Raw genomic sequence first — 18,069 nt, 5'->3', positions numbered from 1 at the left:
AGCCCTTACTCTTTGCTTGTGTTTAACCTGGTAAATAATAGGTAGTTGGGGTTTTGTTTTGTTTTCTACTTGCTGATTTTGTTTTGTCTTGGAGCAGGGTCTCAGTGTGTAGCCCAGGCTGGCATCAAACTTGTCATCGTTTTTTCTCGGTCTCCCGAGTTTCGAATTCACAGGTGTCGTCCATCATACCGGGTAGTCCCTGGCTTTCTAGCAGTTCTGGGATGGACGTGAGGCAGCAACCGCGTGGGACAGAACCTGGCTTCCGGCTAGCAGCCTTTGTGACCCCCGTTCCTTGTCCTGTTTTGTGTAGAGCATTCCACTGCGGAAGAAAAACGGATAGCCTTCTAACATGCACGAGACAGTCATTTATTCAACCAGTCCACAAATACTCTTTCAGTGCTTGCTACATAGTAGGCTCCCTGGAGAGACCATTGCTCATGTGTGCACAAGTGTTAGCCTGGCAGCCAAAGCACTGAGTCAGCAGCCTGGCTGAAATGCCCATCTCTGCAGCCCTCTGGTTAGGAGGCCTCTTGCAAGCTTCTTGGCCACAGGGAAACATTTCTCACTTTCACAGCATGGGTCTAGGCTATGAATCCTTCCCAGATGGCATGTTGTTGGGACCTAAGCAGCCTGTGTCCTAGATATTCATATATACAGTAAGGAGGAAGAGGAGAAGCCAGAGCCGGAAGTGACAGGAGCTCCCATGAGACACTCTCTTAGTTACTCAGCAGACACAAGTCCCATGCCAGGGACTACACAAGCGCTGGGAACGCAGCAGTGACCAAGGGGAGTGCTTCTTTCCAGCTGAGAGTAGCTGATGAGGTACAAGCCAGCAGGGCAGCTTGAAATGGGTCACACAGGAAGCTGTTGGGACTGGGGAAGTTGAAGTAGGGAAGTAGGCAGGAAAGAGAAAGCAAAAGGGGTCTGAGAGGTCAGCTGCAGAGGTGGAAGCTGCGAGACAGTGTGCTGGCTGCCTGACAGAAAATTCCTCCTCATCCTGATGCCACAGCAGAACATCATCAGTTCCATCCCAGAGTCACCCTGTCCCCAGGGCCAGCGAGCAAGGAAACCAGAGTTGTCTGTTGGGACATTTCATTCTCCAGAACTATACACAACTCCTACATAAGAATCACAATTTCACTACAGCCACTTGTGCGTCTCTGTACGGCCAGTCTGTTTGCTTTACTAAGAACCAGCAACATGTAAAATGCTGTAAACACCTGTTCAAGATACAACCCTCCCGAGCTTTGTCAACCAGGGAGCCCCCCACCCCCACCCACCTGATTCCACAAGTAACTGGAGCAGATCCAGAAGCCTCACACTCTTCCTTTTTTACCCTTCAGTAATTACATATCTTCCCTCTTGGAGGCTGGGACTGAGCAATTAGTCTCCTATTGTCTTTGCAGGAAATGGCAGCCATGTGACTTCTTGGGAAGGCAACCACTGACCACTCTGGTTAAGATAATTTGGAAAGTGCTCAGCAGATCCTCTGGCAGACTGAGCCCAGCTGACTTGGAAAGCTTTTGGAAATGCAGACATGAGATAGGTCATCATAACCAGGGCACTGCTGGGTCAGTTCCCTGAACAGAATGAATCTCTGCAGAGTTGGGACCCCTCAGAATGTGGGTGATCAGTGCGTTGCCACTCTCTCCCTTTAATTACTTAGGATTGATTCCTTTAAAAGTTTTCTAGAGCAAACTGTTGAAAACTCCTGAGCTCCTGGACACCTAAGCAGTGAGGAGTTCATGGAAACTCAGAGGTACTGGGTTCTCCTGAACTGTACCTCCCTGTGCTCTAGCTCCGGGACCACCCATATCCCTAGGCTACAGCAGCAGAGCTGTGAACATCCCAAGTATCACGCACACCAACACCAACGGAAGATGGGAAGATGGGACGCTCCTAGTCAAACATTCTGTCTCATTGGCTTATATTAAGCTGCTTGTTTCGTGTTGATTTGATCACTGGCAAGAGTCTAGGGATCTCTTGAGTCGGAGCCTCTCTACCCTAAGTAAACTCAGAGTATACACAGCAGTCACCTGGGAAAGCTTCGTTCGAGTGAAGCCTCAGAGCCGACAACGCCTGCGAAAGGTCCTGTCAGTGGGTTGGTGTCCTGCAAAGCCCTAAGCCATTCTGATGCCCACCCTACAGGGATTGTTACCCCTTGAGGCACTGTGGCTGGGAAGTCTATGTAAGGGCTCCCTTGGGAAGAAGACATTGAGAATAACCCTGTCTTGATGAGCCCTATCCCTGTCCACAGTGTGTCCTGAAAGGGCTGCTATTAATCCGGACATCACACACAGCCTTGGTGTGTCCTAGAGACAAAGTACAAAGGGGGCTACACCCTCTTTGTCATCCTTCAGTTGTTTTTAGTGCTAACTAAGAGCATATATCCAAATCCTAATGAGATGGTAATCAATGTGCTGCAGTATAAAAAAGGGTTATGTGCCAGGCCCGGCCCTGGTTCTCACAGTAGGTGGCTCATCAGCCTTGGCAGTTACTGGAGAGGAAGAACACACTGCCACGTGGCCTAAGAGTCACTTGACATGATGCTAGATGTGGAAGATGCTGCTAGTGGTAAATTACTGCCCAAGCAATTGGTCACTCTGCCCTGGTTACTAATGCTCAGTGGAGAAAATCATTACACTCTCTTCATTTTGAAAAAGGATAACTATCCTGTTTTTGTTTTACTTTTGGCAAAAGATACACGGTCATCCCTTGATGAAGCTACTTAGATATAAGGGATAATATGAACAGCCCCTTGTCTACCATGACTCTGATTCATCACAGATGCTTCAAGGCTTGGATTGAAGAGGTAGCCAGATGTTAAGTTGACCTACCTGAGGTTGTCATCTCTGGTCTCATGTGCAAAGACATCACTCCTGGGCTATCTCTTCCATTCACCTGCCCCAGCACCACAGGGTCAGGTCTGCTTGATTGACAGGAAGTTGGATCTTGGTCCATTTCCAAGTGCTGCTAACAGGTCTCACCACATGGTTCACCATTCTATACTATGCAAGACCCTGGGAGGTGGAGAGCTCCCTGTCTGCTCTGGACCAGCTGAACAGGGATCATACTTACCAGTTATGCCCCTGTAGGCATCCAGGTACTCATCAGTGAATACAGCTGGTCTGTTCCCAGAGGTCTGTCAGCCATCCACACAAACGAAGCATCCACTCTCTAAAAAGAAGAGAACGTTTTGTTGCCTAACTTTGGTCATTATAATCTAAAGATAGAACGCTGAGATGTCCATCTACACGTTTAGGCCCTCATAGGCTGCCAAAGAGATGAGATAATGCTGATATCAGCCAAGCTTGTCCAGTCAAGTGTACTTAATCGCTGATTGGTTCAGACAGTGCTGTGAGTGTTTCCTTACTGTGCCGGTGAAAGGGGAGGGTATTATTATTATTAAACCAGGAATAAATGTGACAGAAATAATGTGAATCTCCCAAACTGGGAAAAATCAGTGAAACAATGAAAGGTAATAAAGGCTTAAATCTGGTGTTCTTGGTCCAGCAAGGATGGAAGTCAGAGCTGCAGCTAAAGGGTCAGGGCCAGAAAGGAATCCACTCCCCATTTTCCTTAACCGTGAACTGAAATCTGGTGTTTCTTCTTATTATGTAAGAGATTTAGCTCTGTATAGAATAGACTATGAGTAGAATAGTAAATCTCTTGTGTTATATTATAATTAAGGACATCCTGAAATATGATTTTTCATTTAAGGAATCTTAAAAATGATGTTTAAAATGATTTTTGCAGAAAATCATTGAACTATCTACCAAAGGAAATCCACCTCAACTTTAATTTTTTGAGAGAGGCTCTCACTGTGCAGCTGTTAAATATTTTGATAACTGGATATGGATGTATTTCCTTCTTTTAAACTCTGCATTTCACATCTTAATTTGAAGTACTTAAAGACATTATTCTTTAAAAATTGAACAAACAGTAACAACAACAAAAATCTCATTCAGAATCCTGAAAAAACAACAGACCTAAATAGTCCAGAAAGGCAAAGAGCTCCTGCCTAAGAAAACACTTGTGCCTTCTCCTGTTAGGGACGGGACGGGAGGAGCCCAGGAAGGCACCTTGCCAGGCCCCACCTGAGCCCAGGCTGGCATCATCTCACGTGTAAACGAGCGGGTGACAAGAAGTAAAAGGTGTTTGGAAAAATGCTTTGCAGAGGCCATGTTAGGCCTCAGGTTGGAGCAGTGAGGAGCAGGACGCTCTGCGCTCTGCGTCCTGTCTGGGAGTAAGTGAAGACGGCACCCACCGACGACCATGAAAGTGGCCGCCACAATTCCTGTTCTGCAGATAGTCAAGTACGATTTCCTGAAGGGGAGAGAAGTAGCCTGAGACCTCCCGGAAATAGGCGGAAGAGCCCTGAGGAGGAGGAGGGGGAGGTTTGAGTTTAGTCTTAGGTGTTTCCCCATTGTTCTCTTTCTGTCCTTTTCAAGGATTGGAGATTCTCGAATTGGTAAGCCCAGTTTCCGATTGAGTTCCACAGGTTCTTTTCTTATTAGTGTACACAAGGATAATTCATAAATTGGTTTTACTTTTCCAGGCAAACAAAGCAAAGGGGCAGCTGGTAGGAAGTTTGCTGAGCAGCTGGGTGAAGTCGGTGAAGAGGCACAGCGGGCAGATTGGAGCGGATTGTGAATAAGGTGTTTATCTGCATTGTCTTTTCAGAGTCAGTCCAGCCGCTGCTTTAGAAGACATGTGGTGTATATAAAGTTTGTGATAGTTGGTGGAAATTTGGGTAAGTGTTGTCACATTTATTTCTAACACATTTGGTGTAAAATGGTGCCACTGAGGAGAAGCCCTGCCCTTCAGATCTGTTCTAAACCTCAAAGCAAAGTTTTTAATTAAGTGTGGTGCTAAATCAGTGTTTTCTGACGATGTGCCTTTTTTCTTGTTAAAATTAATGTCATTAAGAGGTAGGGGATTTTAGGAAAATCTAGTGAGTCTAGATTTGGGGAAGGGCCCGGGACACCATTGGCAAGTTAGTTTACATTCTAAGGCAGCTGCATAATAGGAGGAATAAACTCACAGATGAAAAGAATAGTGTCTCTGAAGCCGGGAATTGGAGATGGCCTGCGTGTTGAACAGAGAAGTGAAAGGAAGTAAGCCTCAGAGCTTCCCGGAAGCCTAGGCTGGAGCAGATGCTGGGGAGACGGAGCACTGTCCTGACAGGTGGTGGAGAGGGTCAGGGGTCTGGGTTAAATCTCTGTATCCATTGGTTGTTTTGTCTGCAGTAAGCCCCGGGCTCTCAGGCTCTTCTGTAAAGAAAGGCTTTAATAGGTCCTACTCCCCAGGCCTGTTATGGGAGCAAGTGAGCTGAGGAATGCTGGGGCATAGTAGGTGCTCCACAGTAGCCATGCTTCCTGACACTGTCTGGGGACATTCACCTCTCAAAATAAGCCATGCAGAAGGCGCGTGTTTTTAGCAGGAAGACTTGAGAAATGGATTGTTCACATAACATGTGACTTCACAGGGGCTACCACAGCATCTTCTCTGTCATTTTCTCCATAATAAGCCTGGAGAAGGGGGATGGGGGAGGCAAGAGGGATGGACTGTTACCTTGGCCTCCTTCTGGAACCCAAGGAAGCCACCGTCAGACAAGCTAACTCGGCTTCTCCTCCTGCTGTGCTTACAACAGAGTGAGGTCACACCGTTCCAGCTTTCGGCTAAAGTTCTGAAACTCTTCCTTCTTGTCAGTAAGAAGGGACAGAGCGAGGCACATGAGATGTTTGGTTTCTATGGGCTTTTATTTTCAAACCTTCCTTTTGGTTTTACCTCCTGTGGTTATGTGCCTTCGCAGAGACCCGTTATGGAACTAACAGTTTGGCTTTGGGGTAGAGGCTTTACCTGTGTGTGGGAGAGAACCAGCCTTGTTGCTACAGAGAGTGCTGATACTGAGACCACACGTCTGGTTTGTGAGTCAAGGACATGAGCGTGGCCTCAGATCTCTGCTGTACTCTCTGCAGAGCCAGAACAGCTCTTCAGCGACACTTCTGAGGGATTGTAGTCTTCTCAGGAATAAGGAAGAACCGGCCTGTGGCAGCTTGCAGGGAGGTACAACATTAACTGGAGGGAGAAGCCCGGTTTCTAACCCACTGGGGAAGTTTATCTTGCAGTATAGGATTGAGAATGCCTATTCCGATTTGAACATTAGACACTGTGCACATACATTAACTCATTGTGCTGGACTCAGATGGTTTGTCTTAATGAAAAATAAAATAATAAACAGTTAGGGAATACTAGGAAATTGTTTGAAAAGAGTGGTCATATTGTTTCATATCTTAACTGTGGTGTTATTTGTACAACTGTAGGCTTTTGTGGAAACCCACAGAACTGTTCAGTAAGGAGACTGACTGGATTTTGTTCTGTGTGGATGAAAGAAGCAAAGATTGGGCCGCAGAGGACAGTTGTCTCGGCTGGTTAAAGTGTGATGGCTGAGCTTGAACCGCACGACGTGGGGGATGGGGGCGCTAAGGCAGAGCTCTTCCTGTCTCACAGTGCCCAAGGACTCACTGCGCCCCCCACTGATCTTGGGCAGGTCATGGAAGCATCCCACATCATTTAGATGGTCTGCCACCCCCTGTCCTGTGAACCAGACTACTTTCTGATCTTCCTTCCCTCCAATGTCCTACCCTGACCCAGGAAACTCTCAGAAGAGGCGCTTGCTTTACAGTTCCTCCTCTTGCCCCTGCCCTGCCCCCCACCAAAGCCCGATGCCTGTCAGGATCTGGCAGGAGTGCCTCCACCTCAGTAGATGTAGATAACTAACCCTAACCGCCTCCCATCCATAACTCAGTGCTGAGCCTAGTGATGGGTCAGGCTGGTGTTCTGAGAACGGAGGCCAACGTAGCAAATCCGTGTTTCCTGAGGCAGTGGGAGTGTGGTGCAGTCTTCCTCAGATCCTGACGCTTCACTCTGAGTCCTAGAGCTGCAGCTTGTGAACACTGTGAGACTCACTGAGGTAAAATGGTGCCTCTCACAGGCTCAGCGTGCCTGCCCAGGGGCTGTTGGCTCATGTTGAGGACACTGCTCACTGCCCTGCTGTATCAGAGCTGCACGTGTGCACACACCCAGAAAATGTCCCCAGACGTCAGTGGAACTGAGACTGAGAAACAGATGTTAGAACCAGTAAAACTGAGAGTTTATATTTTAAAACATTTTAACATCTAATCACACACACACACACACACACACACACACACACACACACATCAGTGAAGGACTCAGTATACAGAAGCCTGAGATGGTTCCCAAGAACCTGACTCCAAGCAAAAGCAGACATAAAGAAATTCAGACAGACAAGTCCTACGGAATGACGTCCACAAGAGGAAAGAGAGGTTCTCATAGCCTGACCTCAGCATCTGCATAGAAGGGGCAGTCTCCTGCTGTAGACCCCCAGCTTCCTCAGACGTGTTTGTCTTTAGTTGAAATGGTGTCACCTGAACTGGTCCTTCATTTTGAATCTTGGATAGTGATTCTGGTGTGATGAAGCTGTGCTCAGGGAGGAGACGGATCTCATTGCAGATGACAAGGCTGTTTATTTGCATAAATTCTCCGTAATTCCACAATCTGGCTTAAATGTGTGTTGCTGTAGCCCAGTATGGCTGCATTTGCTGAAGCTGGGCTGTAAAGCAACATATGTCAAGCTGTAATACAGAACAGTTCTCCTAAAAAGACTTTACTTGATGATGGGGTCTATTTTGGGAGGGTAACTGTGCTTTTTGTGAGGTATATTTTTAAAGTTCCACTCACCCAGCTCCCAGGCCAATCATGTCTTCCCAGAAAGGGTGTGGCATATGCTAAGGACACAAATGCATTCTTAGGAAAGCTCTGGTATTATGTCCTTTCAGCCTTCCCATCCTTTACTCCTCTCTTTGTTTGGTTTTGTTTTTTGTGGGTTTTTTTGTCTTGTTTTTTTCTCTCGTGAATGCGGTGGAAGTGTGTTCTACAAAGTCAGACAAGGGAAGACTGAAAGCCTTGCTTCAGGTGGCCAGGCCCAGAGGTCTGGGGACTGTTTGTTGTCAGAGTATGTCTTTCAGCCGACGGAAAACAGAGTTGATAGAGAGGCTGTGAAACACTATGTTTATGTGGGCAAGTGTCTGTATGGCTTCAGGTCCAGACCCCTGCTAGGGGTTCTTTCCTGGTGGCCTGTGGTCTGGAGTGGGCATCTGTTTTCTCTTGTTCTTCCAGACACATGACTTTAATGAACCCTGCCTCCCGTACTCAGCCTTTTGTGGCCTCATTGCTCTGCCTGTATTGGAGGATCTCTGCCTTATAGGAGAAGCTAGGCATTTCTGCCCCATCAGCATTTTCTAGGCCTAATTAAAAATGATTGATAAAGGGAGAAATCACACTGCATAAGGAAATCAGCTTGTCGTTTAAGAGATGTGAAGAAGCAGAGACATACATAAAAAGTTTTGCAGCCCCAAGCACTGGCCGGTCCTGAGGCAGAAGCACTTCGCTTTGCAACCTAAGTCACGAAGGCCAGAGGAGAGCAAGAATGAACCACGAGGAAGGTGGGAGGCAGCCCTTCACCAGAGGAGCTCCTAGAAGGCCACCAGGGTCCACGTTGTTCTTCAGTGGGGTTCCCTGGGTCCCTCGTGCTGGATGTGTTCTCCTGTAAGAGGCTCTGTAGAAGGTTGGAGGCTCTAAACTGAGAATCCCCGCCCATGGCAGCTTTTGCCCAGAGCTTGTGTTCTGAGAGACGTTTGTGTGTTGCAGTCTCGCACAGCTTCCGGATTCCCCTGCGGACATGTAAGGAGATGTCTGGCGTTTGGAACCAGCCTGTGTATAGGAGAGTGGAGCCCATCTTCTGCCTTGTTTTATAATCCGGATAGCTGAGGCCATCCACGGTCATCCCTTTTATCACTTGCTCACCAACACAGATGTCACTTTCTCCCCAGGACAGTTTTGGCAACATCCGGAACCAGATTCCGTGAAGCTGCTTCCAGGATCTGCCACCTTGCTCATGTGTAGCCCACGGCTTTGTCATCTGCCCTCACTCCAACATTCACCACGGTGTGGCTTTAATCTGTAGCAACATGTAGAAGCTTCAACTGCTCGCTTACTTCAGAGTCAGAAGCTGCTGTGTATGCTAGTGTTTGACTACTTAGAAGAGACCTGGGGCCCAGGTGGCCGGTCCGCTGTGCTGTAGAGGCCAAAGATCCAGATGCCATTCAGACAGCTCATTTAGGTTTATAAAGAGCTGCAATGCATTTGCTCCTCCCAAACTAGTTCTTAGGTGGTGGAGTCATATCACGGGGTGAAATCAAAGGCAGGGGCATTTGGGAATGTGTGGGAGTGTTTGTTGACCTCTGAAGGATTAGAGGCACTGTTGATAGGGAGTGGTGTAAGGATACCAGTTGGCCTTCAGGGCCTGGGAAAGACGGGGCTCTGCTACGGAACCTATAGCTCCATGCTGAGGAGCACAGCCCAGTGCTGAGCAACACACACAGTGGAGCCAGATGCACACTGGTGATTGGGATCTAGGTCCTCTGTAGCCATCTGGATTGAAGGCATCCAAGTCCTCGCTGCTGCTTCACTGGGAACTCTAGACATGGGATTGATGCTGTTCTGCAGACAGGGTGGTGGTGTGCTGTGCACTAGAACTCAGCACAGCGTGCTGTTCCTGGGTCCAGATCCACCAACACCTCATGGAGTGGCTAATCCGTCCCCTACACCTGCCTTCTGCCACCCTTGCCCAGCACAGGAAAAACGGGAGCTTTCTGTCTGAGAGAAGGAGGAGTCCAGAAAGATGCCCTGGCCATATACTTTTATCTATTCTTACCAACGGAAAACCATCCTGATAAGGTGGGTCTGTTACTATCAGCCTTCTTGTTCAGTTCACAAACACCTGCAGCCCAGCCTCCACAGACAGACACACAGACACTCAACACACACACACAAGTTCAAAAGATAAAAATTTTAAAAAATCATTCTGACATAGATGTAGGTGTCAGCAGCCTGAGTTTTGGATTTGCTCTGAGGCTTCATCCTACCTCAAGGATTAGCACAGCCTGCTGACAGAGCTCTGTGTAAAGTTCGGTCTGGGTGTCAGCCAGCAAAGCTGAAACAATGGCACGCTGGCTTGACTGAGCATGTGCCAAATTCAGTAGGGCAGTAGAATTAAATTCAGAATGAGAGATGGTTCAGTGGTTAAGAGCACTGACTGTCCTTCCAAAGGTCCTGAGTTCAATTCCCTGCAACCACATGATGGCTAACAACCATCTGTAATGGGATCTGATGCCCTCTTCTGGTGTGTCTGAAGACAGCGATAGTGTACTCATATAAATTAGATAAATAATTAAAAAAAAAAAAAAAGAATACGGAATGAGAATGCATGAAGGGAAAATGTCCACACTGACATTCAGGTGGGTGGTACCTGCTCCCAACCCGCTACTTTCTGTATTTGGAGGTGGTGATAGTGGTTGTTTTATTTTCTTTCTGCCTTTCTTCACCAGCTTTTAATATTTAACTTGATTATGTTTGACACGCATCTTTCTGTGTCCGTATGGTGTTTATGTGTACCTTGGTGCAGGTGTACAGAGGTCACCTGTGTAAGATGCCCTGGAGCAGCTGTAGTGACAGGTGGTTGGGAACCACTCGATGTGGGTGCCGGGAGTAGAACCCAGGTCCTCTGGGAGAGCACTGCATGCTCTTAACTGCTGGGCCATCTCTCCAGCGTCCAAACTTTTAATTTTAAAAAACGTCAAACATTGGTGGTTTGATGACGCAAGCACCTCTAAGTTTACTTAGTTACCACTCGTTCTGTATGTGCTCCGTTTGCTTCATTCTCCTCAGTATGTGTGCGATCTGTTCGTTTTCTGAGACATCCAGAAACAACGAGCGTCGCGCTGTTTCAGTTCCACGTATGACTCTGAAAATAGAGATGAACTGTTTTCAGGAAGAACACATCCTGGGGGTGCCTTGTGTCTAATATGATGTCACACCACGGGACAGGTGATGTCACTTGTTTTCCATCCTTGGCTGTGACCTCCCTTCTCTCACTGTAGTGCCGGTTGTCTGCATAAGCTTTGCCAGGATCCTAGCTATTTTTAGAAGACCCCCAGTAGTGTTTGCTCTCTCTCATCTTGAATTCTCTGAGCCACATGATGCACATCTTCATGTGTGTGACTTGTGTGGTAGGCAGCTCGATTTTACTGCAATAGCAGATTGTCCTGCCCATTTTCTCTCTCCACTTTAGGGATAAGAAGGAGTGACTTCTGCAGAGCACTTCTTACGACCTAGTGTCTCACAGCCTCCTGCATGTGGACATTTCATATGGCTGATGTAACTTACAAAGGTCACACAGCCAGTGAAGCTCACATCAAGCCACCTCTGCCCATCATGGTTATCCAGGTCCTCTCAGTGCCACTGTGCCCAGAATCTCCTCTGGTGCTTCCACGCTGTAATTCCTGCCCCAGGCCACAGATCTGTCAATCTAGGAAGGTCCCCAAACTGCTGGGGAGATTGAGGACCCTCACTTCTGAAAGGAGCAAGTACTGTTAGAGTTCAGATGAGCAGGCTGGACACTGCTGGAAGTCTGGGTCTGTGAATGTCTGGTCCTGACTTCCATATACATCAGCAGTTGGTTGGTCATGCGAAGTTCAGCCTGTTTGCAGCCAGGACTGTTTACAAATGGGGTTTTCTTGCTTCTTCTCTGCATAAGAAACTACTGTCCTGGAGTGAAACTGTGACACCACTTTGATTGACAGATTTTAGGTTTGCAAAGAAGGGAAAACTGGTTTCACAAAAGCATTATTTAACTGGGTTATTTAATACTCCAAGGCATTGGATTTCCTTAAACCAAAGCCTTAGATTTATGATTAATTGATTAAAAGCACAGAAGTAGATATTCCTTATGTTGCCTTGAACTAGCACTTGCTTCTGAATGTCGTAGGATTTTTACTTTTCAAACTGCCCCAAGTCCTGCTTTTTCCCATTTTGTGTTCACTTGTCTTCAATGTGTATCCGTGTGTACACAGCACAGGAAGCTCTGTAGCATGCGCTACAAGGACCAGAGGAGACAGAACAGATAAATAGCTTCCAAGAGGGCTGTGGCTGAGAACAGCACTTGTGAGGTCTAACCTGCTCTAGTCTAGAATTACTCAGGTTTGGAGGACAGCAGCGCAGAGAGCTTCTGTCATGTTCCTTCACAGTCAAGAACTTCACCCTTCTCCCGGTTAACAGATTAACCACCCTCTGGGCACAGAGGGGAAGCACCCTGCCAATTAAGAGTCGATCATCTTGAATCTGTTGGCTTAGCTTCTCCTGCTTCCAGAAGGGAAAATTGTCTGCTAAGCAGTATCAATCAGAGCATATTCCTTGACAGGTCACCTCCTGACTTACAGTGTTTATTCAAACCACAGAGTGAGCCTTCCAGTGTCCATGCTCCCACCAATGGCCCTGACTCACTGAATAATTGTATCAACACCAAGCTTTAAAAAAAAAAAAAAGTTAAAAGAAGCCAGTAAATTTGGTGTTTATAATGTATCTTATCTAGCCCAATGTATATCCAAAATGTTATTGTTTGCCATGTAACCTTTAGACTACACCTTTGGAACTCTCATTTTTCTTACTCTTCCGGCATGTCTCACTTTGAGGGAGTCACCTTTCAGGTGTGTTCATGGTGACTCCTGGCTGCATTCCTGGGCCCTGTAGCAGGCCAAGGTCACAGCAACTTGGTCTTTCTCTGAATCTCCCCAGAGAAACCTAATCAGTGCTCTCACCTCCCCCGAATCTGAGGCCACATTCTTCTCTCCTCCTTGTGCCATTTCCCCTGGCATCCTAATTACAGGGTGATGCTTAGTGTGACCATAACGGCCAGTTCAGCAGTTTGCCTCTGCCCTGGCAGCCAGGGAGGCTACCACCTGAAAATGCTGGCGCACGCTGGAGCATAGTTCTGCTTTCTCCGTGGTGCTTTTTCACCATTCTCTTTTTCCTAGAAGTAACTTGGTGGCATTTTTTTTTTTCCCAAGACCAAGTTGATTCCTTCCTAGTCAATAGGTTCTTTAAATATCTGTTATCTAGTCATTTCTCAGTGATATCATAAAACATGTAAGTATTGCACATTCTGAAATGTCACAAATGCCTCCTTTGAGGGGACGGTATTGGGAGAGTGAACGTATAGTCTGAGGGTTATAGACATCTTTAACACACCCAACACTTGTATGTGTTGTATGTGTTCCGTGCATGTCTGTGGAGGTGTGCTCTGGTGTATGAACATGGAGGCCCAGGATTGGCATTGGCATCATTCTCTGTTCTCCACTCACCTTTCAAAACAGGGTCTCTCCCTGAACACGGAGCTCATTACTTCGGGTAGCAAACTGGTGAGCCTGGTGCTCTTTCTGCGTTCCCAGCACTGGGGTTCCAGGCGTGTGTCACAGTTCCCAGCTTCTGTACGGTTGTTGGGATCCTCACTCAGGTCTCAGGTCCTCTGCTTACAGGCAAGCACTTCACCCATTCAGCTGGGAAACACCCAGCCCGGCGTTTCACTTTGACTGGTCAGTTGTTATATAATATACTATCATATATTTAAGCATTAGAAATGTCACGTTCCGTTTCTGTCAGATGCGGCTCTTTGTCTGTTGATGACATTGCATGAACTATTAGGCCATAATCACGGCATGAGGAGGAGGCTAGCAAAAGAACGGGGCCAAGAAGTCTACAGTGATCTCTGTTTCGGTAAATGTTAAAAAGTGTAAACCTTTTATCCTGCTCTTCGCTGGCTCCTGTGCGAAGCCGTCTGGCACTGCGGGGATCTCTTATCTTGGCATTCTAAGCAGCCTCTAGGAACTCAGGTGCAGTTCATCCCCGCCATGTTGTTTTCACTCACTTCCCCTTGGCGTGTTGTTGCCAACCCTTAGACACATGCATCCCAATTCTGTGATGGCCTTTATGCGCTCTGCTACTACATACTTTGAACTCCATTAAGTAGTCACATCAAAGAACACACCAAACTACTCTGATCCAGTAGGTATAATATAATTTGCCAACCTAGATAAGTCAAATGATCTTACACAATTCCATCTCTTATAAAACATCTGTAACAACCTTATTTATAAAGAGATGCGCAGAGAGAAACATACACATCTGCCTCCATCTTTGTTCCTCCCAGAATCCCCCTTTCAATCTCCGCCTACCGCTTCCTCTTCCGATTTCCTAGTCTTTTCCCCGCCTACCTTTTTAATGTCTAATCATGTATCGCCTTAACATAAACCTACAGAGATCACCTCCACACAAACTGATTTACAGAAACTGAAGTTTGGTAGGGAAAAGATTGCCTCAAATTTTAACTGGGGCCCAGACCCACATCTCCCACCATTCTTGGTAACACACTGGATACACCATCAGTGCATTTTCTGAGGTCATGCAGCAACTGAAGGAAGCACCCAAACCAGCTGCTGTCCTAAGCCATACATGGCTTCTCCTGAGTCCCTTGGATCTTGAGAGAGCTCCTCCTCTTCCCAGACTGCCTGAAACCTGCCCTTCAGATTGTTGTAGGGAACGAGGTGATGTGAGGTCAGAACAATGGAAAAGGCCCTTCTCCTTACCTGCTCACACACAACACTTCCTTCTTACTCCTGGCTGAGAGCCATCTTTATTTTCTTGAGTGACTAGCTCCCATTCATCTCACATTGCCTTTTTAGTGTGTTTGTACTAAGTAGCCAGAAACTGTCATTAACTCTAGACAAGTGTCTCTTGGTCTCTGGGTTTAGTTGATCTCCTGAGTAGAAATGTTTGCCTTTTGTGAATTACAGTAATGGCTGGCTGAGGAAGGAGGGAGAGGGAGAGGGCATACCAAAGGTTTTGGGCAGACAACACTTACTTAAGTGGCCCTTAATCTGGAACCTTTCTCAGATGGCTCAGTCGGTGCACAGTGGCTGTCCTGAGAACTGGGCCCAGACTAGAGTGTGAGAACTGCTCAATTGGATTCAATTATATCCACTGAGCAGCAGGCAGCCTAGGCCCCGACAGACATGAGCTAAAATGTGTGCATATACACAACTTCAATGTTTTTCACGCTTCCGACACCCGCCACCACGGAGAATGTTTTGTCTGTCAAGACCTCTGGAGTTTTGTAGGTAGAGTGTATGGTCGGTACTGTCCTGAGAAATCAGAGGGGCAGTGAGTCATGGCACATGGTACAGAGGGTTTACTTAATGGATTACTGCGTGGAGAAATTTGTGATAGGAATGTACCTGTAAAGCAGAGTAGGAGCAGGAGATCCATAAGCACACACACACACACACACACACACACACACACACACACACACACACACGTCGGGTTGTGGGTCCTGCATCTATTCCACCACAGGGAGGCAGAACTTGGGGAGTTTAGCTGTGCTTATCCCACACTGTCTGAATCATTCATTGCCATGGAGGAAGGTGGATGTGTAAACCACACCCCACTTCTCAGGGTGGGCCTGAGATTAAATCCCTTTGCAGGGAGGAGGGTCTGGGAAGGAAAGCTTATTGGCTCTGCCTTCCAGGCCTGTATGTACCTTATTAGCATGGAGATCTCTGTCTTGAGCCTTCAGGACAATAAGTCATGGCTCTTCCTATTGTCTGAGGTGTTAGGGATGCCTCATCTACCTGTGGAGGGGTTATGTGACTGATGGCCACAAGTCTATGGGGGGACTTTGGCTAATGACAGGCCTGGTGCAGGCGGCTAATGACAGGCCTGGTGCAGGCGAAGCTCCTACTGTCCTTTCAGGGTCTCCAGGGCTTCAAAGTCTTTAGCTCAGCCAAGGACCAATATGCCTCTGACTGCCCCCGACACACGTATCACATACATACCCCCACACACAAGCACACACTCTCACACACCAACACTCATACACCACACACAGTCTCTCTATCTCTCTCTCTCTCTCTCTCTCTCTCTCTCTCTCTCTCTCTCACACACACACACACACACACACACTTACTCACACTCATACTCACACCTGTATACATTGGTATCATCAGGAAGTATAGACAGAGAAACCATAGAACCTGGCTGTCAAGGCACAGCCCCTCCCCATCCAGCTCTCTGTACAAGTCTGTAGCTGTCTGTCCAACTTACCCTGGTTGGCTCTTTGGTCCTGTAGAGCAGTGGTGCTCAACCTTCCTAATACTGAGACCCTTTGATACGGTTCCTCATGTTGTGGTGACCCCAACCATGAAATTATTTTATTGCTACTTCATGCCTGTATCAATGCTGCTGTCAATGAATTGTAATATAAATATCTGATCTGCAGCCCCTGTAGGAATTGAGACCTACAGGCTGAGGATCATGGCTACCGGGCCTAACAGGGACATTTCACCTTGACCCTTCATTGTACTGTAGTAGAAAGGGGCATCAAGAGCCAGTCACAACTGCTGTGTTTAAAGGGCTGGTTTCCTGGTCGCCTCTGTCCCGGAAGCCTTGTGGTTAATTTTTCTGTTTCTTAACTCTGAAAGTAATGCAAGTTGCATATCTTCATTCTGATGGGGTGGGGATGATGACCAGAGCTGGCTTGGGCTCGTTCATTTATTCATCCATTCATTTATGGATTTTTTGTTTTGTTTTGTTTTCCAAAACACGGTTTCCAGTGAAACCCTGTCTCATGGAAGGAAAAAAAAAAAAAAAAAAAAAAAAAAGCAAGCAGACAAAAACAACACACACAAACTGGCTAGCCTGGAGCTCCCTGTGTAGCAAAGGACGGTCTTGAACTTCTGGTTCTGCTGCCTCTGCCTCCCGTGTGCTGGGTTCAGAAATGCACTGGCATATCCAGTCATATATGGTGCGGGGTCCAGCCAGAACCTGTACACCATCTGATTGATGCACTCTGATTGATTCACATCCCTGTCTTCCTCCCCGTTTGAAAGACTCTCACCTATAACCTTATAAACCTTAATTATGTCTCTAAATACAGTCACTTTGAGAGAAGGGGTTTAGTCCATGAACCCTAAGATTCAGTACGTCATCCACAGACAGAAAGGTACTGCCGGGCTGACAGTGTGTGCATGTGCAAAGTGCCCTCTCTCAGGAACTTTCCCTCTGTTAGGGACTGTCTCCCCCCCCTTATTCTGGTCCCCTACAGAGTGGCCAATGGTTCTGGTCTCTGGGAGATCACCCAGTCAAGCTGCCTTCACATGACCCCATCCTCCACATCCGCACCCCTGGCCTGGAATGGGACTCCCTGACTTGCTGTCACATCTCTTGCTTTCCTCAAAGCCCTCTCTGTATCCTCCTCAGGTGGCATTGAAGGCAGAGAGAATGGGCCACAGCAGGAGAGGAAAGAATGGGACAAGAGGGAGGCAGTTGTGTTGTAAAGGACATGACTTTTTTCTTTTCACTTCTGTGTAATGTGTCCATGTTCTCCAAGGCCTTTTAGTTCTACAAGCTTGAGTTGGTACTCGAGGTGAGAGAAGGCAGTCTAATTGGGTGCTTAGCTACCCACCCCTGACTTAACAGAGAGACTGATTCTGCTAAGTCAGAGGCCCCACACTCTGCTCAGCTGCAGAAGAACTGGAGGCCTAGCTTTGCATTATGCAAAGTATTGATTCTCACAATTAATGCGCTGGAAAGTGTGGTTTCTGCACCTTCTGCCAGCACAGAGGTTCTCACCCTGGAGTGAGATCACCTGGGAGCTCTCACCGAGTACTGAGCCATGTCCCCCCCTCCTCCCCCTCCCCCCACAGTGCCCATCAAGAGAGGTGATATGAGCACCCCAGCCCTGAATCATTAGCCACAACCTCGCCTCTTACAGCAGAGGCTTCTTATTAAACCTTGCAAACATGGGGAATAATAGACTCATTTTTTATTTTTCCTTAACAAAAATCAGTGACAAATTTGCTTTTTAAAACATTTAGTCATAGAAACTTTTCCATTGAGAAGAGTGAACGGTGACATAAAAGACCTCGTGTGCTTCAGTCCCAACTACAAACTAGTCTCGATTATCTTTTCTCTGAATTGTGTTTTGTAGACTAGAAAGAAAGCATAGTCTGAGAACTAAAATTGGCTATGTGACCCTGCCACATACTGAGTTGGAATGAGGTGTGTAATTTCCCATACTGCCCTGGCTCC

General features: G+C 47.1%; 1 protein-coding gene across 1 annotated transcript in view; it reads left to right on the top strand.

Moving 5' to 3' along the window:
• The window catches only part of FYN (FYN proto-oncogene, Src family tyrosine kinase), a 182,313-nt gene that overhangs the window by 81,213 nt on the left and 83,031 nt on the right, over positions 1–18,069 (top strand). The window contains exon 3 of the mRNA XM_080937860.1: positions 4,684–4,753. The gene's annotated coding sequence lies outside the window, so the exon portion shown is untranslated. The remainder of the gene's footprint in view (positions 1–4,683; positions 4,754–18,069) is intronic.

Source organism: Micromys minutus (genome assembly GCF_963924665.1).
Source record: "Micromys minutus genome assembly, chromosome: 25".
Classification (NCBI taxonomy): domain Eukaryota; kingdom Metazoa; phylum Chordata; class Mammalia; order Rodentia; family Muridae; genus Micromys; species Micromys minutus.
Note: the sequence above shows the minus strand (reverse complement) of the source record. Positions and strands in the feature narration are given on the sequence as shown.